Source organism: Bubalus kerabau, chromosome 17, assembly GCF_029407905.1.
Source record: "Bubalus kerabau isolate K-KA32 ecotype Philippines breed swamp buffalo chromosome 17, PCC_UOA_SB_1v2, whole genome shotgun sequence".
Lineage (NCBI taxonomy): Eukaryota > Metazoa > Chordata > Mammalia > Artiodactyla > Bovidae > Bubalus > Bubalus kerabau.
The window spans coordinates 21,550,954-21,571,375 of NC_073640.1; the positions used below are offsets into that span (position 1 = coordinate 21,550,954).

General features: G+C 42.1%; 1 long non-coding RNA gene across 1 annotated transcript in view; it reads right to left on the bottom strand.

The window, feature by feature from the left end:
- Nucleotides 1-17,520, bottom strand: part of LOC129631986 (uncharacterized) — a 34,419-nt gene extending 16,899 nt beyond the window's left edge. Inside the window, exons 1-2 of the long non-coding RNA XR_008704252.1 lie at nucleotides 17,449-17,520; nucleotides 15,300-15,455 (exon numbers count right to left, since the gene is read on the bottom strand). This is a non-coding gene — a long non-coding RNA (uncharacterized LOC129631986). The remainder of the gene's footprint in view (nucleotides 1-15,299; nucleotides 15,456-17,448) is intronic.
- Between the last annotated feature and the right edge of the window lie 2,902 nt (nucleotides 17,521-20,422).

Genomic DNA, 20,422 nt, shown 5'->3' on the forward strand with positions numbered 1-20,422 from the left:
CTCAGAGAAAAGATGCTACCAACAAATAGATATCTGTAGAGGAGATATCACAGAATAAAAATTCTGAGGCAAATCTAAATTGCATGTTTTCTTTCTTTTCTTTTTTTTTATTCTTTCTTTCTTCTAGCACCAGGGCTGCATTTTTGTTTGTTTGCTTTTTAAATATTTATTTATTTACTTATTTATTTGACTGCATCACTTCTTAGTTGCAACACATGGGATCCCTGTTGTATCAGGTGGATTCTCTAGGTGCGGTGCCTGGACTCCTGAGCACATGGGCTCTGGCAGTTGCAACACACTGGCTCAGCTGCTTCTCGGCACATGGGATCCAAGTTTCCCAACCAAACCCACGTCCCCTGCATCACAATGCAGATTCTCAACCACTCAACCACCAGGGAAGTCTCATAAATTGCATATTTTCATATTTAAAAAAGTAGGAAAACCAATGCTGCCTTAATTGATGGGTTATGTTTTGTGTACACCTGGGCTCCTGTTCAGGAATTATCAGTTCTCATCATGCCTGGATCTTCCCTCTCAGTACCTACCTAACCTGGAGTAACCATACACACCTCCAGCCAACGAGTCTACGAGCCAGACTCTCTGCCAAGCACCATGAAACTCAACATAATCCAGAGATACAGTTATCTTCGCATATTAAGTCTCCATCTGCCCTCAAGTGCCAGCCAATGGTGTGCAGGATCAGGGCCCTGCAGGAGCCCAGAGTACAAGCTGGACACTGACCAGGCTGCAGCTGTGCTTAAGCGGCCCTTGTGAGTCAGGCAGGCGGAGAAGAGAGAACAGCACCCCATGTTGAAACCAAAACAGCACAAAGGCTAAGAGGAAGTCAACATGCAGTTAAGAAATGAGAGGACCCAAACCTCCCTGGTGGTACAGTGGATAAGAATCCGCCTGCCAATGCAGGGGACACAGGTTCGATCCCCAGTCCAGGAAGATTCCACAGGTGGCAGAGCAAGTAATCATGCACACTACAACTACTGAGCCAGGGCACCTAGAGCCTGTGCTCCATGACGAGAGGGGCCACAGCAATGAGAAGCCTGTGCACCCCAGTGAAGGGTAGTTCCTACTCACGGCAACTAGAGAAAGCCCACACAGCAAGGAAGACCCAGTGCAGCCAAAAATTAATAACTAATTTTTAAAAAGAAAAAGAAACAAGAGAACCCTTCTCTAAAGATCAGTGAAAGCAATTTTTTAGCACACTACACTAGACAGTGACCGGGGCAGGGGTTTGTCTGTTATGTTCATCCAAATATCCTCAGAGCCTAGATCTGTGCCTGGCACATGGGCCCCAACCTTAAAAATAGCTTTGTTTTTTTTTTCTGATTATAAAATTAATAGATGCTCACTGTAGAAAACTCAGGCAATACAGAAAAACTGAATAAGACCGTCATCTTCAGAAATCTCCCCATCTACTGAATGCCTCTACCACCGGCTCAGTAAACCCAATAGCATAATTCTCATAATTCCTAACTCGGGGTTCTAGCAAAGCATTTCGAGAATTTCAACTCTCAGCAACTTATGTACGTAAGGCTGAAGGCTTCGTTATTTGGTTTTACACAACCTCATTTGACACACTAAAAAGAAATAAATCTACCTCTGCTCTTTGTCGACAGAAACAATAATTAGCAACCTGAAGACCACTCTTGGTCATGTTCTTTCTGAATCACTTGATAATAGAGCTGGAAAAACCACCCTTTCAGAACATTCCTGCCACTGGCATCATCTGGAATATATTGATATATTCATGCTTTTTGCAAGGCCAAAAGCAATGCACAGGTGAACATAAACTCTCCAAAAGAAAGGTCTTCAGGGTTTCTTGCTGCTGCTGCTGCTGCTAAGTTGCTTCAGTTGTGGTTTCTTACCAAAGTGTAAATGAAAGACAGCATGTCTACCAAGAATAGACAAGGAAAACAGAAGATTCTCAACAAGGCTCTTACCTAATAGCACATGGCTATCTTCATTCCCTTTGGAATAATCAGCCACCTTGTGTCATTATTCTTCAATGCTGTTGGATGCATGAAAATATAATACTTTGTGCAAACACAGCCTCCCTCTATAAGTGTCCCCAAAAGCCAAAAAGTAAATACCAGATCACCAAGCAAAATATTTGTTGCTGTTTAGCCCTAAGTCATTTCTGACTCCTTTGTGACCCCATGGACTATAGCCCACCAGGCTCCTCTCTCCTTGGGATTCTCCAGCAAGAATACTGCAGCAGGTTGCCATTGCCTTCTCCAAGGGATATTCCCAAACCAGGGACCAAACCCGCGTCTCCTGAGTCTCCTGCATTGGGAGGTGGGTTCTTTACCACTGAGCCACCTGGGAAATCCAAGCAGAACAGACAGGCACCTAAATAAAGACTGTGTCTACTCAGAGGTAAAACAACACTCAATAATCTGTTCTCATTTTAGAATTCTATTAATATTATTTTCTGGGATTTTCTGCCCTTTTCATTTCTTCTCATCTGTTACAACAAAAAGTACTAAATGGAGCCATTGATCTTTGTCACGGAAGACTCAGATATAGGCAGACAGTGTGATTCACACTTTAAGGTGTTTATTCTAAAGGATATAAGATCATTTTATCTGAAGTGTTCATCTCTTGAAGAAGGGGCAGCTATCTCTGAAGGCGCTCATTGGATATGGGTGCACAGTGAATCAGCGAGATCTGCTCATATTACTCCTGAACACTCTACAGCTCCTGTGAGCAAGCTGTGGTCCCTTGCTAAAGGCATGCAAGAGTGCACAGATGCTGGATAATCCATCAGCCATCTAAAGTGGTCCCCTTTGCTGTGATTTAATAAGAAAGGGGGCGTTCGATGCACGATGCCCCCTAAATCAGGCATTTTTACTGCAGCTCCCCAACATCCAGGTGCCGATGTTTCTGTCCACAAGGAACGTCCTGCCAGGGAGAGAACCACCTGGGCAGGCAGCAATTAGCTCTTTTCTCACCAGAGGCCTCGGTCTGCATGGCAGAGCGGCACAGAACCCCTCAGTCAGACCGTGACTACTCAGCAAGCTGCCAACCAGCGTCGATCCCTTTGCTCTTCCCCTGGACGATGTTCATTCGGGTTCTTGTCCACACCCGACCTCCTGACAGAGCAGAGTTCTGGCTCCAGATTTTCAGATGCAAAGCTTTGCCTGAGTCCATGCCTACCCTACTGCCCCAAGAATCCTGAGCTACACCAGCAGGCTTCCCACCCCGCAGCAGACTCCATCTTTGCTGTCTCTGACAATAGCTGCCTCTGATTCCACAGGCCATTCCTTAGGCTGTCTGCTCTCTCCAGCCTTTGCTACACTGTGCTCTTGCTGGCTTTCTCTCAAACTTAATATACTTACTTTCTTTTAATGAAGTGGCATGTAAACACCCTCCCCCACTCCCCTAAGTAATTAGAGGGGATTTGGAGGCGCCCCAGAAGCGGGCTCATCCAGGAAAGGTGGTGTATTGGTGAAATTGTAACTGCATGGATTTGAATCTCAGCTCCTTCACTCACTAAGCAGGGAAGCCTGAACACAGTATTAATACTTAATGGTGTTACGCCTCAGTTTCCTCACCTGTGAAATGGGGATATTTGGAGACCCTGCCCCTAAGTGTTGCTATGAAGATTACATGAGTTAATACAGGTAATTCCCATATAATAGTGCCTGATGCAGAGTAGGCCCTCGATAGATGTAAGCCCTTATTATCCACCTCTGCCTTTAGGTTTCTGTCAGGCCCAAGGCTAAGAAAATCTCTCCTTCAGAGGAGCATGTAACAGCGTAAGCATTCTAAGTCTCCTTTTCAGGAAATGCTGCCTGAGAGAAGCTAACCTTCATTAATAGTCACTCCTGAATTCTATACTTCCAAGCACTTCTGCAGTTGAGGAAAGCATTTTTCAATTTTGAATTATTAATCTAATCTGACACAAATCTCATCTTTAATGCAGGCAAGAGAGAAGCCCTGTCAAGGTTCATACATTCAAAAATCAATTCAAATACAGTTCAAGGAAGTCTGCTTTTACCAAAACTACAGAGGTAGATCCAGGCCAGGAATCCTGAGCTGCCATGTTGATTTACCCATTTTGTTTCTTAGAAGAACTCCACTGTTCTGTGTAGTAAGGCAGAGTAAACTAAATAAGGTAAGCTTCAGAACTGGTCGACTTACTTTGGGATACTACACCGTGGTCAAAAACAATGAGGATGAATAATCCTCCACGACATGGTGTTAAGTGAAGGACGTTCCAGAACAGTATACTAGTGTGAGCCATGTAAGCTACAGGCAAGCAGAAAACGATTGGGAGAGTTCTGAAAAGGGATTTTCACTTTTTATTACCAGACACTTTTACATCTATTTACCCATTTCTTGGGTTTAAAAAAAAAATTAAGTGACTTTTAGTTCTATACCAGGCTCTGGAGTATTGATCTGTCTCATAATAGAACAAATCGGTATTTTTTGAGCACATACCTAGGGCTGGATGGTAGCAGAGAGACTGTGTGGAGGCGTGTGAGGGGAGAGTCTTAGAAGAGATGGAGGGCCTCTCTACTGAAAACCCACCAGGTGGGTCACCCACGTGGAACTGACGGACCCACCCACAAAGAAAAGGCCTCGGGGCTGAGTCCCTTCAGGCTGTACATCTGTTTTAGTTCCTAGAGCCCAAAGGTCTATGAAAAGGTAAAAGTTAATGCAGAATGGCTTAATATGATCAAGTTGACGTGAGGGACTTCCCAAAAAGCAAATATTAATAACATCAATTTGAACAAACACATAAGTCTGCACAGTAAGACCACATCTAAATTATTACTAAAGCTTTTAGCAAATTGAGCCACAACAATAAAATTTTACCTTAGCATGTCTTCACCCTCCTTTAAGTAGCCCTCTTGGGGAGAATAAGAAGTCGGCAGAAAAGGTTTATACATTTTACTGCTAAAAAACCAACAAAGACAAAATTACACTTAAGAAGAAATTATTTCCCATCGTCCTCACATTGGTTTCCACAGTTCTGGTACACTCAAAGGTGATTAAGTCTTCAGTTCAGCTGGGTTTTAAAAACTCGAACAATGGTTTTTCTCCAGATTTTTTTTTTTTCAGAACCCCTACTTTATTTTGTAATGCCTTTTTCTATTTTTGTCTAGTTTGTTTGCAGAATTGACAACGGAAGGCTCGGTTCTGTCACAAGAAAAGACCATTTGAAACTCACTGACAGCAAGGAATCGGCACAATGAATCCGATTTGCCCCACTGAGCCGAACTAAACCTCAGAGTAAGTATGCAAGGCTGGTGTCGTTCGGCAATTATGAAAAATAATAATAACGATAAATCACTGTTGTGTTTTTTTAAAGCTTTTCTATGCCAGATGCTCCATCAATAGCACCGTAAATTTTTGTGGATTATCTGACACCTTTAATGTATCTGACACTAACTCCACAATGGAGCTTATGAAAGAAAATTCCTAAATGACTCATGTGTATCAACTGCAAGTATTAAACATCCTCAATTAAGACTTCTCTTATAAATACTTACACTCCAAACACATTTTGACATACAGTGACACCTCCCTCCTCATTCGAAGTTGTGTGGTTAACGAATAACATAGGTCCAAAACTGAGACAAAAATAAAAGGCAAAACCTAAGAAGAAAGTGCCTGCTGCAAATCATTTAGCTGGAAGCACCAAGGAACAAAACAAGATTAACTGTTATCAATTCGGACTGAGAGGGTTAAAGAGTTACTAGAAAGATTTCTGTTTCCAGAAAGGATAAGGAGCGCAGATGCTCCGCTCGACCCTTTCCCCGACGATCCTAGCCAAGTTTGAAGGCCATGAGAAGGAATAAGCAGATGGTTCAATGTGAGTAAGTCAAAAGGAAGTTGCATTTGCCTTATTCGGCTTCCTAGCAACTAGACTGAATGTTGCCAAGAAAGCCAGCCGGCTCTGAGGAGAAACACTGCAGGATACTTGGAACCCAGCGGTCGGGCAGGGGAGAGAAGGCCTCCAGATACCCCCACCTGGCAAAACGAATTCCGTGCCTGCCGACACCCACACCCCCCACCTCCCCAGGTCCTTCATTCCCCTCGAGGTTCTCGCTCTGGCCTACCTGGCCCAGCTAATGCCCACCACCCAACCACACAGAGCTCGTCTCAGGACCACCTTTCAAACTCCAGTAACCTCAGATGAGCAGTTTGGCCCAGCCATCAAACAGCAACTTCCACTTCTCCATGGGAGGGAAGGCTTCACGCTCTCCTCATGCAACTTGGCCAGCTGGACAAAGGATTTCACAGGCCAAAAGGCCGGGGCTCAAACACTGCAGGCCAAGCACTGAGAAAGGAGGGCACACACATCGGCGAGGATCCCGGAGGCCTGAGAAACATCCCTCCTTCCATGCAGATATACACTCAGGCAGGAATTGCCTTTGTGGGAGAACATAAATATGCACATGAAGTACATCCCCCTTATAACTCAAATGGCCAAAGGAAGGCTTGCGCATTACTAAGTGTTGGAAGGTCACCCTGAGCCATGGCAATGCCTCTGTGTTTTGCCACGTTCTCCGTGGCCTCCGTCTAACTGGTGGCACCCATTAAACTTCAGGTCCTCTCCTACTCACTTCATGAGCAGCAAATTAACCACTATCAAATAGAAAATGGAACTTAAAAATACAGCCAAGGAAGTGAATACCGTTTCCCAGATGTTCCCAGAAAATGTTTTCAATGCATTATATCTAAGCCTTACCACAACCATACAATCTGGGTAATATCAACCTTTCCACACACACTTTTTAGAAACAGATGAGGAAGGAAGTACCTGGCTATCCAGTGGTTAAGAATGGGTGCTCTCACTGCCAGGGGCAGGGTTTAAAAAAAAACCACATGAGGAAACTGAAGCTCCAGTCATACGACTTGCTGCACAGCTAAGCTATAAAGCCTAAATCCAAATCCATGTGTGTCTGACTCAAAAACCATGTTCCTTTTATTATCTCACAGTTGAGAAACTCGAAGGTTAACCCAGGAAGTCTGCAAGTAAAAAAGTTAGGAAAAGTAATGAAAGAAGGATGAGTAAAAGGAATAAAGATATCATTATTAAGTCATCTTATATTTTTATGGACACTAAATTCACATACACAGAAAAGTTTCTCATTTAAGAACATAAGGAGTAGGACGGAGAAGGCTGCACAGTGCTGGGACGCCTCTCCTGGCCGTTTACAGCAGGTGAAGAGTCTTCCTCCACACATCTAAGCAAGAGCAATTCAAACTTCAAACCTCAAGCCTAATGTGGAGAAATGAGAACTCTCGTATGCTGCTGGTGGGAACATAAAATGGTATAATCACCTCAGAAAATGATTTGGTAGTTTCCTAAAAAGTAAAACCACACCAGGCCAGTCCACACCTAAATTTTTAATCAATAAAAATGAAAGCAAATGTCCACGCAAAGACTTATACACAACTGTTCTCAGCAGCTGTATTTGTAACAGCCAAAACCTGGAAATATCCATCAAATATCCATGTAAATGAAAAATACAAACTGTAGTGTATCCATATGTCTTAGCCTGCTCAGGCTGCCATAACAAAATATCGTAATCTGGGTGGCTAAAACAACAGAAATTTATTTGATCAAAGTTCTGGAAGTTCAAAGTCTGGGATCAGGATGTCAGCACGGTTGAGTTCTGGTGAGCCTCTCCTCCTGGCTTGCAGATGGTCACCTTCTTGCTGTGTCTTCACATGGCCTTCCTGGGTGCATGCACATGGAGATAAATGTCTCTCTCTCTGTTCCTCTACTTATAAGGCCAGCAATCCTATTGGATTAGGACCCCATCCTTTTGATCTCATTTAGCCTTTAATCACATCTTAAAAGCCCTGTCTGTCTCAGAATGCAGTCACGTTGGGGGTTAAGGCTTCAACATATGAATTATAGAGGATACAATCCAGGCCACAGCACTATAAAATAGAGAACTACCCAACAATAAAGAAACAAAGTACTACCACACACCACAACTAGAGAGCCTGCGTGCTGCAACTATTGAGCCTATGTACTCCAGGGCCCATGTGCCGCAACTGGAAAGTCCACGCACTACAACGAAAGATTCCACATGATGCAACTAAGACCCAATGCAGACAAATAAATAAATATGTTTTAAAAAAAGAAAGTACTGATCTACCTGACATGGAAGAATCTCAAAATAATTATCTTGAATGAAATCAGAAACTTCTGCTCCAAAAAAATATACAGTAGTCTTCTCTTGTCTACAGGAGATACATTCCAAGACTCGCTGTGGATGCCTGAAACCTCAGATTGCACCAACCCCTATATATACCATGTTTTTCCTAAATATATAATCTATGTTTAATTTATAAATTAGACACAGAGATTACAATAGTAATAATACAGATTAATTATAACACACTCCAATGAAAACTATGTGAAAGTGACCTTTTTCTTGAAATATCTTATTGTACTGTACTCCCCTTCTTGTGATGATGTGAGATGATAATATGTCTGCATGATGAGATAAAGTGAGGTGGATGACGTAGGCCTTGTAACATAGCATCAGGCTACCCCTGACCTTCTGATAAGTAAAAATGAGAATAATCTGCTTTTGTTGATTCTGGCTAATGGAGGTGCGAGATATTGATGGTTGGGGATCCCAGGGAACACAGAGTATGACAGTGAGAGATTTCATCACACTACTAAGAATGGCACATAATTTAAAATTTATGCATGGTTTATTTCTGGAATTTTCCAGAAATATTTCCACTTAATACTTTTGAACTGTGATTGACTATAGGTAGCTGAAGCCACAGAAAGGAAAACTTCAGATAAGGGGAGACTACTACATTCTGTACAATTCAATTTAAATAATTTATATAAATTATATATAATAATATACAAATTTATATAAAGTCCAAACTAATCTATAATAATAAAAGTGAAAAATCAGTTGGTGCATGGAGAAAGGGGAAAACAAGGAGGAGTGAGGCAACTTTGGAAAGTAATAGGTGTATTCATTATCTTTATCGTGCTGGTCTGACATCCATATGTCAAAACTCAAATTGTACATTTTAAATATGTGCAGTATAGTATTACATAACAATATTATACATCAATAAAACAGGAAAAATCCAAGCCTCTTTATTGCTTCATTTTTTTTTTTTCTTCTTTAACATCAATAGGTTTCAATGTGTTTCAGGTCTTAATGCCAGTCAGAAATCATGTAGATTCTGATGTCTTTACACAGAGAGCACCTTATGCATCGATGAAGACAGAGTCTGTCAAAACACTTCCCTCCCAATTTCAAATTAGAAGTACATGTCACTCCCAAGGCCTCTAGAAATGCTAGTACAATTATTTTTAACTTTTTACTGTTGTATCTCAATTACTCAACTTATTAGACAGCTGATCTATTAAGTTCTCAGCATAGGACCCACTGGGAATAAATTTTAAAATTAAAAAGATTTTTAAGAATCTACTCTTGGAAGTTCCATCATAATTTCAAATTTCACTGAAAACAATTTGAATTTTAACACTCCTCTAGAGAAATTTCAATCAAGCTGCTAGAAATAGAAGAGAGTACCTAGTAACATGGCACTGTTAAAAGGACCAACAAGTCATTGGTTCCTTCCATGACACTCTAAAAAGCAGGGTCAGTGTACAGCTAAACCGTGTTATCATGCAAGTTATCAATCACGCCCAACTGATTTGAAAATCAGTTCACAAAAAAACATCCACACAAATGTTTATAGCAGCTTTATTCATAACTGCCCCAAAACTGGATGTGACCAAGAGGCCCTTCAATAGGTGAATAAAAAAACTGGTACGTTCATACAAATACTTTTAAGCAATGGAGAAATTAGCTATCAAGCCACAAAAAGACTTTGAGGAATCTTAAATGCATATTGCTAAGTCAAAGCAGCCAATCTAAACAGGCTCCATAACGTACAATTCCAATTATTAAGACATTCTGGAAAAGGCAAAACTGTAGAGATAGGGAAAGGATGGGAGGTTGCCAGGGGCTTGACAGGAAGGAAAGGAGTTGAGTAGGTGAAGCACAGAGTTTTTTCCAGGCAGTGAAATTATTCTGCAAGATACATGACACTTAATGCATTTGTCAAAACCCACAGAATACAGGATAAAGAGTGAACCTTAACGTATGCAAATTTTGCATTTAGGAAGTCAGGAGGATCCGGGATAGAGTACAGAATGTGACAAAACACTTACAAACTGTACTTCAAATGTATGAAACAACTTTGCTGATGGGAGAGAGGGAAAAGATATGGGCTTACTCGGTAGAATTTTGTACAAAAACGGGTAGGAGAGGATTTGGCCCTAAAGCTGTAGTTTTCCAACCCCTGCTCGAAAGCCTAACGATGCCCTCAAGTGGTAGCTTTCAAAGCCTGTGAAAAGCAGGCCACTGTGATGTGGGATCTCTGCCACGGGGAAGCAGGCCAGGTCCACGGCTCCGCCTGCATCTGGCCCCGAGTTGATGCCAAAGTCCTGACCAGGACTTAGAAGGTTCCTGAGGCCCAGCCCCCTCCCCAGCTTGCGTCCACCACCTGTCTGACCTGTTCTCCACAGGCTCCGCCAACGGCAGCCAGCATGCCTCCTACCTGTTCTCTCGCGCAGGGCCTTGCCCCTTGCTGTTTCCCCTGTCTTGAACACACCCCCCCCGAAACCCATGCGGGCAGCTCCCTCGGTCCCATCCAGACCTCTGTCCGCTGTCCCCTTCTCTGCAGGGCCCGCCTTCACCTTCCGCATTATCTGTACTCCCTGCCCCTCTGATTTGGTTTATTTTTCTTCTTGTCACTCATCAACATCTGCTATCACACATACACACACCTTTTTAAAATAAACTTCATACTTTTAGAACAGTTGTAGATTTTCAGAAAAACTGTAAAGAGGGTACCTATATAAGATAGCTCCTATATAACTCATACCTAGTTTCTCCTATTACTAACATCTTACACTTGTATGGCACATCTGTCAAAACGAATGAACCATTATTATGAAATAAGGGCTTCCTCAGTGGAAGAGAATCTGCCTGCCAATGCAGGAGACACAAGAGGCGCGGGTTCGATCCCTGGATCAGGAAGATCCTCTGGAAAAGGAAATGGCAACCCACTTCAGTATTCTTGCCTGGAGAATCCCATGGACATAGGAGCCTGGCAGGCTACAGTCCATGAGGTCGCAAATGACTGAATGTGACTATGCGACTGAACAACAACAAATGCCACATAAAACCACAACATAGCCTATTCCGTCAGCTACTGCCTGGTTATCAGGATATAAAAAGTTGAAAGTGAAGTCGCTCAGTCTTGTCCAACTCTTTGTGAACCAATGGACTGCAGCCTACCAGGCTCCTCTGTCCATGGGATTTTCCAGGCAAGAGTACTCGAGTGGGTTGCTATTTCCTTCTCCAGGAGTTATCAGCATATGATTACAGGGAAATCTGACTAATAAAACTGTCTGCAAGATGAGAAGCATTGCTAAGCAACTGCACAGAAATGCTGGGGCTTAATGGTCACCAAGCAATCCCATGTCTGTGTGTTTCCCAACTCTCTGGGATCCCATGGACTGTAGCCTGCCAGGTTCCTCTGTCCATGGGATCACCAAGGCAAGAATACTGAAGGGGGTTGCCATTTTCCCCTCCAGGGGATCTTCCCAACACAGGGATCGAACCTGCATCTCTAAGACTGGCAGTCGGATTCTGTCCCACTGCACCAACTGGGAAGCTCCTCAATCAATTCCATAATAATTTATACCTTTCACCTCCCAAGGGCTAGGTAATTAATGTATTCTATTGAAATGATGAAAGAAAATATATGACCAAAGAACAAATACAGCATATTAAATACAACATATTAAATACAACATATTAAAGCAAATACTCTCTTAGATACACAGAAGTATTCTCTGCCAAACCTATATTCTGAGATAATTCAGAAACTTCAAGCAAGTCAAGCTGATAGACTTAAGGAAATTTTTACTTATGCGTTTTTATTCTATCTGGTTCCAAACCATTAGGGATTCCACCTAGGAAAGGTGATTCCCATATGGTGGCATTTCGTTATCCAGTATTATTGGGGTACAAGATGGTTCACACACACATACATACAGTGCCAAAACTTTTCATTTTAAGCTTTTTCTAGTGGGCCTTTCTAAAACATACCAGACCCATCTCATCCTTCTTAACAGCTGAAATGTACGTGCTAAGTTGTTTCAGTCGTGCCCTACTCTTTGCGACCCTATGAACTGTATGCCCACCAGGCTCCTCTGTCCTTGAGGTTCTCCAGGCAAGAATATTGGAGTGGGTTGCCATGCCCTCCTCCAGGGGATCTTCCCTACCCAAGGATCAAACCCGCATTTCTAATGCCTCCTGTATTGGCAAGCAGGCAGGTTCTTTATCACTAGCGTCACCTGGGAACCCCAACAGCTGAAATAGTCTTTGATTATTTATCTGCCTTATTGACTATTTAAGGTCAATTATCACCATCAGCTACTTTTTTTTTTTTTTTCAAGTGTAAGACTTACAATTTTCCTTTTTAAAAAATGTTATTTCTTTATTTTTGGCTGCACTGGGTCTTCATTGCTGCACGTGGGCTTTCTCCAGTTGCAGTGGGTGGGGGCTACTCTTCATCGTGTGAGAGGCCTTGTCACTGCAGTGGCTTCTCTCACTGTGGAGCTCGTGTTCCAGGCACACAGGCTCAGTAGCTGTAGCTCCCTGGCTCTAGAGTGTGGGCTCAGGAGTTGCAGTGCTCAGGCTTAGCTGCTTCATGGCACGTGGGATCTTCTGGACCAGGGATCAGACTCATGTCCCCTGGATTGGCAGGTGGATTCTTAACCACTGGGCCACCAGGAAAGTCCCCAATTTTTCTTTTTTATATCTGGAATTAAGGATCTTTCTTACAACTAATATGTAAATTTAATGTTGTATATTTTCGTCTTAAAAGCTACTATGATAAATGATTTTTCTCTCCAATTGGAACTGTATCTCAGAATAGAATAAACAAACAGTTTATAAGGGGTATTACAGAATTCGTACAGTTAATAAATGAGAGAATAATAGAATTGGTTATCAACATCTTATAACAGCCAATGAATTAATGGACCTAGACAAAGATAAATAGTTGCTAACAATATAAACAGCAAAACCACTAGGCACTGAGTACTTCTCAAAAGTGAACATCACCTATGGAATTATATTGCCAAAAAAGAACCCAAATCATTCCACACCTCTAGACTTGCATGCAACATACATGAAATACAAGAGGCAGAAAGACAGGCTAAATGACACCACAGGATACAACTGGCGAACTCTAGGCTGTAGGAAACTCTAGAGGACAGAGGATCTGCTTCAACAATAACAAAATACTTTTTTAAAAATTGAGGGAACTAAAACGAAGTTCATGGCATCCAGTCCCATCACTTCATGGGAAATAGATGGGGAAACAGTGGAAACAGTGTCAGACTTTATTTTTCTGGGCTCCAAAACCACTGCAGATGGTGACTGCAGCCATGAAATTAAAAGACGCTTACTCATTGGAAGGAAAGTTATGACCAACGTAGATAGCATATTCAAAAGCAGAGACATTACTTTGCCAACAAAGGTCCGTCTAGTCAAGGCTATGGTTTTTCCAGGAGTCATGTATGGATGTGAGAGTTGGACTGTGAAGAAAGCTGAGCGCCGAAGAATTGATGCTTTTGAACTGTGGTGTTGGAGAAGACTCTTGAGAGTCCCTTGGACTGCAAGGAGATCCAATCAGTCAATCCTAAAGGAAATCAGTTCTGAATATTCATTGGAAGGACTGATGCTGACGCTGAAACTCCAGTACTTTGGCCACCTCATGTGAAGAGTTGACTCATTGGAAAAGACTCTGATGCTGGGAGGGATTGGGGGCAGGAGGAAAAGGGGACAACAGAGGATGAGATGGCTGGATGGCATCACTGACTCGATGGACATGATTTTGAGTGAACTCCGGGAGATGGTGATGGACAGGGAGGCCTGGTGTGCTGCGATTCACGGGGTTGCAAAGAGTTGGACACGACTGAGCGATTGAACTGACTGACTGACTGATAGATTTAAGAAGGCTTAAGAGAAATCAACCACTACAGAAAATTCTACCCAGCAGTAGCAGAACATACATTTTTCAAGTGCACATTGAACAGTCTCAAGAATAAACCATATTAGATCACAAAATAAGTCTTAATAAATTTAAAGACATTGAAATCATAGTAATTCTGATAACAGTGGAATAAAACATCAATAACAGAAGGAAAACTGGAAAATCCACAAACATGTAGAAATATACACTTCTGAACAACCAGAGATCAAAGAAGGATTCACAAAGAAAAATAGAATGTATCTTGAGGCAAATGAAAATATAACTTACAAAAACTTTTCAGATACATTATGGTTGCTAAGAGAAACAATTATAGCTGTAAATGCATTTAAAAAGATTTTAAATCAACAACCAAACTTTACAGCTTAAGGAACTAGAAAAAAAAAAAAAGAACAAATAGCCTGAAGCTAGCAGAATGAAGGAAATAATAAACAGTAGATCAGAGATAAATAAAATAAGGACTTGAAAATTTAATGAAACCAAGAGCTGGTTCCTCAAAAAGGTCAACAAAACTGACAAACCCTTAGCTGGATTTTAAAAGGAGAAAGAGAGATAATACACAAAAAAACCTAAAATCAAATATGAAAGGCACATTGCTACTAGTTTCATACAAATAAAAAATCTGCGTACTATGAATAATTATACACCACAAACTCGATAATCTACATGAAAGGAATTAACTCCTGGAAACATATAACCTACCAAGACTGAATCATAAACAAAGAAATCTGAATTGACCTGTAGCTAAGCAGTAAGGAGACTGAATCAGTAATTTAAAACCTCCACAAAGAACAACCTGTGACCAGATGGCTTCACTGGTGAATTCCACCAAATTTCTCCTCATTGACTCTATAAGACCAGCATTACCCTAGTACCAAAGTCATACAAAGACACTACAAGGAAAAAAAAAAAAAACTACAGACCAATGTCCTTTATGAATATTGATGCAAAACTCCTCAACAAAATATGAACAAACAGAATTCAGCAGCACATTAAAAGAATTATACACCATACCCAAGTGGGATTCATTCCTTCAATATAAGGATGGGTCAACACAGGAAAATATTACACCACAGTAACAGAATGAAGGAAAAATCCACATGATCATCTCAACTGATACAAAAAGCATTTGACAAAATTCAACACACTTTCATGATTAAAAAAAAAAAAAAACCACCCACAAAATGGAAATAGAAGAAAACTACCTCAATCTTTGCTGACAATGGTCCATATAGCCAAAACTATCATTTTTCCAGCAGTCATGTACAGATGTGAGAGGTGGACCATAAAGAAGGCTGAGCACCGAAGAACTGATGCTTTTGAACTGTGGCGCTGGAAAACACTCTTGAGAGTCCCTTGGACTGCAAAAGAAATCAAACCAGTCAATCCTAAAAGAAATCAATTCTGAATATCCATTGCAAGGACTGATGCTGAAGCTGAAGCTCCAATTCTTTGGCCACCTGATGCAAAGAGCCGACTCACTAGAAAAGACCATGATACTGGGAAAGACTGAGGGCAAGAGAAGAAGGGGGTGACAGAGGTTGAGATGGTTTGATGGCATCATTGACTCAATGGACATGAGTTTGAGAAAACTCAGGGAGATAGTGAAGGACAGGGAAGCCTGGCGTTCTGCTGTTCATGGGGTCACAAAGAATCAGACACAACTTAGCGACTGAACAACATCAACAACCTAAACAAAACAAAAGCTATAAATGAAAGTCCCACAGCTAACATCATGTTCAGTCGTAAGACTGTAAACTTTTCCTCTAAGATCAGGAACAAGACAAATATGCCCATTTTCATCACTTCTATTCAACACAGTCTGAGAAGTCCTAGCCACAGCAATTGGACAATAAAAAGAAAAGAAGGCAACAAATTTGATGAGAAGAAGTAAAATTATGTTTGTTGATGGCATCACCTTAAACACAGAAAACCTCATAAGTATTGAACAACAACAACAAAAAAAACCTGTTAGAATTAATAAACAAATTCAGCTAAGTTTCAGGGTATAAAATCAACTTGCAAAAGAAAAAAAAGTTGCACTTCTATATACTAACAATGAACGATGTGAAAAGATAAGAATACAATCCCATTGAAAATAACATCAAAAAGAATACTCAGGAGTAAATTTAAAGAGGTAGAAGACTCGTAATGCTGAAAATGACACCTCCCCCTAGAAGTTACTGGTATGTACTCAAAAGTAAGAGCAGGGGATTCCATCATTCTCAACACCGAGGGCAGTATTTGAAAGCCAACACTGAACTGTGGGTGGCCTCATGTCTCATTTCTCCATCACAAAAGAGCTATAGCAGGAGGCATTTATCTTGCAAAACAACTGGTCTTGGCCTCTACTTTCCTGGGACTGGGAAAAAACTGAAATACAAAGATGACCCAAAAGAGTAAACGCCAGTTTGGGGCTTTCAAGATCCAGTTCCTACATGAGTAATATTGACCTGAACTGATTTTCCCCAGCACTGAGCTCCCAAACAAGACTCAACCCTGCTATCTTTGTTCAAATGCCTCTTTCAGACCTAGGGCAGAACTGTCTTGACTGCTCTTGTAGCCCAGCCAGCGCTGGCTTCAGACTCCACGCAGATATCAACCTAGATCAAGGGATACAAGGTGAACAAAGATAAGAGCACTGCCCTGGGAAAAATTCATTAACAAACATTAAGCAGTGAAAAGAGTAATTAAATCACAGAAGCAAAATCACAACTGTGAGGTAATGAACAAGGAAGCAGAGGCATGAGGCTAGGGGTGAAACAGGAGGACATCTCCTGAAAACTCTATCCATATTAACTTCTTTAAATATCAAAAAGCCCTACCGGTAAGTTCTGTTACTATTCTATTTTAGGTATGAAAAAATGGAGGCATAGAGAGGTAAAGGAACTCAACTAGGGTCACACAGCTCAAGTGATCCATCCAGGTTGGTGTCCTTGCCAAATTTGCTGCCTCAAATGTGGGAGAAAGGAATGAATGGAGACAGCCACAACAGGTTAGTAGGAGGAATTCTGCTAAAGAGGTAAAGAGGCAGCAGGATGAGGAAAGGCTGATTCAGACAGCACCAGCCTGCACCAGGTAAGGGCTCGCCAAGGCATGAAGTCAAGAGGACCAGCCAGGAGTGTAAAAGGAGGCGCTGCTGGAGCTTCCAAGTTCGCTCCAAGGCAACGCGTCGTGCCCATCGACCCACTTCCCAGATGGGGAAACTGAGGCCACCAAGGAGCGGAAAACCGAGGTTCTGAGGCACTAGCCCCGCTTGGGCCTCTCTGAGCTCCTATCCTCGAGGCACTGGGATGCTGGGGCTGGGCTGCAGTGGGGCCGGGCCAGACCTGCCTGCCCTCGGAGGCCGCTGACCTGGCCATAGTGTGCTTCAAGGCTCCCTCAAGCAGCCTCAACGCGCTGCGTCCCTCCAGCTTCTCCGCTCCCACCTTGCCCCGCCCGCCTGCGGCCCCGCCCACCGGAACCTCCCTGGGGCAGCAAAGGGACCAACAGTGCCCCTGCCGGTGGGGAGGCGCAGGCCACGCACTGCTTTGTCCAGTTTTTTCCACTTCCTGTGACTATTCCTCTTTCTTCTTCGTGTTACTTTTTCCTTTCCCTGCTTTCTGCCACCTTTTCCCCTCCCTCCTTTTCTTTTGTTTCCTTTGTCTTTCATTTTTTTCAACCAGATAGTTGTTCTTCCATTCATTCTTTCATTCAGCCAGTATCTGTGTGCCAGAAACTCTTCAAAACATTGGGGGATAAGGCAGAGAAGAACATTTATTCTAGTAGAGGAAGACGGCTTTCAATCATTTTTACCACCACCTACAGTTGCAATACATTTTACATCACTTTTCAGTAAACACAGACACATACATATGCACATACATGAAACTGAAACTCATTTCACAAAAAACAGTACTTACCTTGTAGACTGTCAGCATCTCCAAAGATGACCAGGAAACCTGCTATCAAGCAAAGCTAACTTTGCTAGACTTGTTGCAGTGACGGAGTACATGATCTTGAAAATCTGAGTAGGGGGTGGTGAGAAAAGGAAACTTAAAGAGTTGGGGTCTATACTTAGGTAGTTCAAAGCAGGTCTTTCAAGAAAGGAATCAATTGAGATGGGGGAAATATCATGACATAGTATGACACCATTTTAGGATTGACGAACACAACAAAGCAAAGGTCTGAAAGCAAGTTTCAATAAGTAAAATCGCTGTTCAATAGGCAAGCTGTTTTCCCAGACGACCAACCCTGATGGAGGTCCTGATGGCAGAGCCCATCCAGCAAATGGTCCAGATAAATAGGCTTGGATGAAATCCCTAAAGTTATTTATTGGTTTACAGCCTTATCTTGCTGAGCATGGATTCAATTTTGCTGTATTCTGAGGTGAAAGCAATAGTAGAGAGAACCCAGACGCAAGAGAATGGGATGCAGACTGGCCTCTTGATGTAAGGAATGTCAAAGATTTTGTGACCATCCTCAATCCCCCATACTTGGGTTATTTGGAAAAGAAGGAGTTCTTTTCTTCTGAGCTGAAGAAAAAAAGAGGGATCGGGCAGGCTGCATGGATTGCTAGGGCATTGCAGTTAAACTTTCCTTCTGGCACAGACACCTAAATGTGACTTTTGGTGCATGTTCTACCCTGAACATTTTTTCCCTTTCTGTCAATCACATCAGAAAGGGTATTGCTGGTATTGCTCAGACTGGTATTGCTCAGGTCTATAGTTACACTGACTGTCAAAGAAGTCATTAGGTCTTTTATTTAAAAACTGTTGTTCTTGTCTCTGAAAGGGATGTTTTACTTGTTTTGGCTATGGAATGAGGAATAATGGGGAGCAACAAAGCAACATGAAAATACAGTGAGATGCTTTTTTTGGGCGGGAGGTGGTATTGGCTATTGAGCAAGCTACTTGTAGCCAGCGATTAATATCATATCCAGAAATTACCACACACACACACACACTCACACAAACTCATAAACCTAGGAGAGGGGGAAAGGTTAACATAAAAGCAATTCTTTGGGGCTTCCCTGGTGGCTTAGTGGTAAAGAAACCACCTGTCAGTGCAGGAAACATGAGTTTGACCCCTGGTCTGAGAAGATCCCACATGCAATGGAGCAACTAAGCCTGTGTGCTGCAACTGTTGAGCCTGTGCTCTAGAGCCTGGGAACCACAACTACTGAGCCCATGTGCTGCAACTGTTGGAGCGCCTGTGCTCTAGAGACTGTGCTCTGCAAGAAGAGAAGCCACTGCAAAGGGACACCCCTGCATTACACCAAAGGGTAACCCCTGATCGCCACAACTAGAGAAAGTTCACAGGCAGCAATAAAGACCCACCATAGCCAAGTGACAGTCACTCAGTTGTGTCTGACTCTGCAACCCCATGGACTGTAGCCCACCAGGCTCCTCGGCCCATGGAATTTTCTAGGCAGGAATACTGGAGTGGATTTCCATTTCCTATTCCAGGCCAATAAATAAATAAATAAATTTCAAAAAGTAATAATTTCCATCTTTATATTACTGAACAGTATGTGGGCAGAGAATGAAAGCAGAATGACAAGAATAAGCCAAAGACTTAAAGAGCAAAAGAAGGAAGACAAGGTGAGGTTCTGACCCACATTTTGTGTGGAAGCTACCTTTCCTCCATTTCCTCCGCTTGCTCTGATGGTCACAGAGAGCTATGTTTCTTCACATATTGTTTGTCTTTAGAGAAATCTGAGGCTTCTCAGATGGTTGTCTAGTTAACAAATGCTAATGAATGGATCAAAAAAATGGGGTATATATATACAGTGGAATATTACTCACTCTTAAAAAGGAAGGAGATTCTGATGTATGCTACAAAATGAATGAACCTTGAGTTTGTTGTGCTGAGTGAAATGATCAGTCACAAAAGGACCAATACTCTGTGAGTGCATTCATAAGAGGAGCCTAGAGTCAAAACCATAGAGGTAGAAGGTAAAATGGTGGTTGCTAGGAACTGGGGGAAAGTGAGTTACTATTTAATAGGTACAGAGTTTCAGTTTGGCAAGACGAGAAGTTTGCACAACAATGAGAATGTCCTTAAATGGGCCAGAACTACACAGCTAAAGATGGTCAAAATAGTAAATTCCATGTGTAGTTTAATACAATTTAAAATCCATTAAAAACAAACAAACAAATAGGGTGTTAAAGAATCTATCCCTGATATTTTCAGTGGTTTCACCTTTCTTACTTGTGTGTCAGGATATGACTCCAATCAACTATCACAAGATATTGGCTCCAGAACTTGTCAAACACCTGCAGCTTTACAAAACCCCTCTGAATCCCTGCGCAATAAAGGATTTGTTAGGCCACCCTCCGAGCCTTCC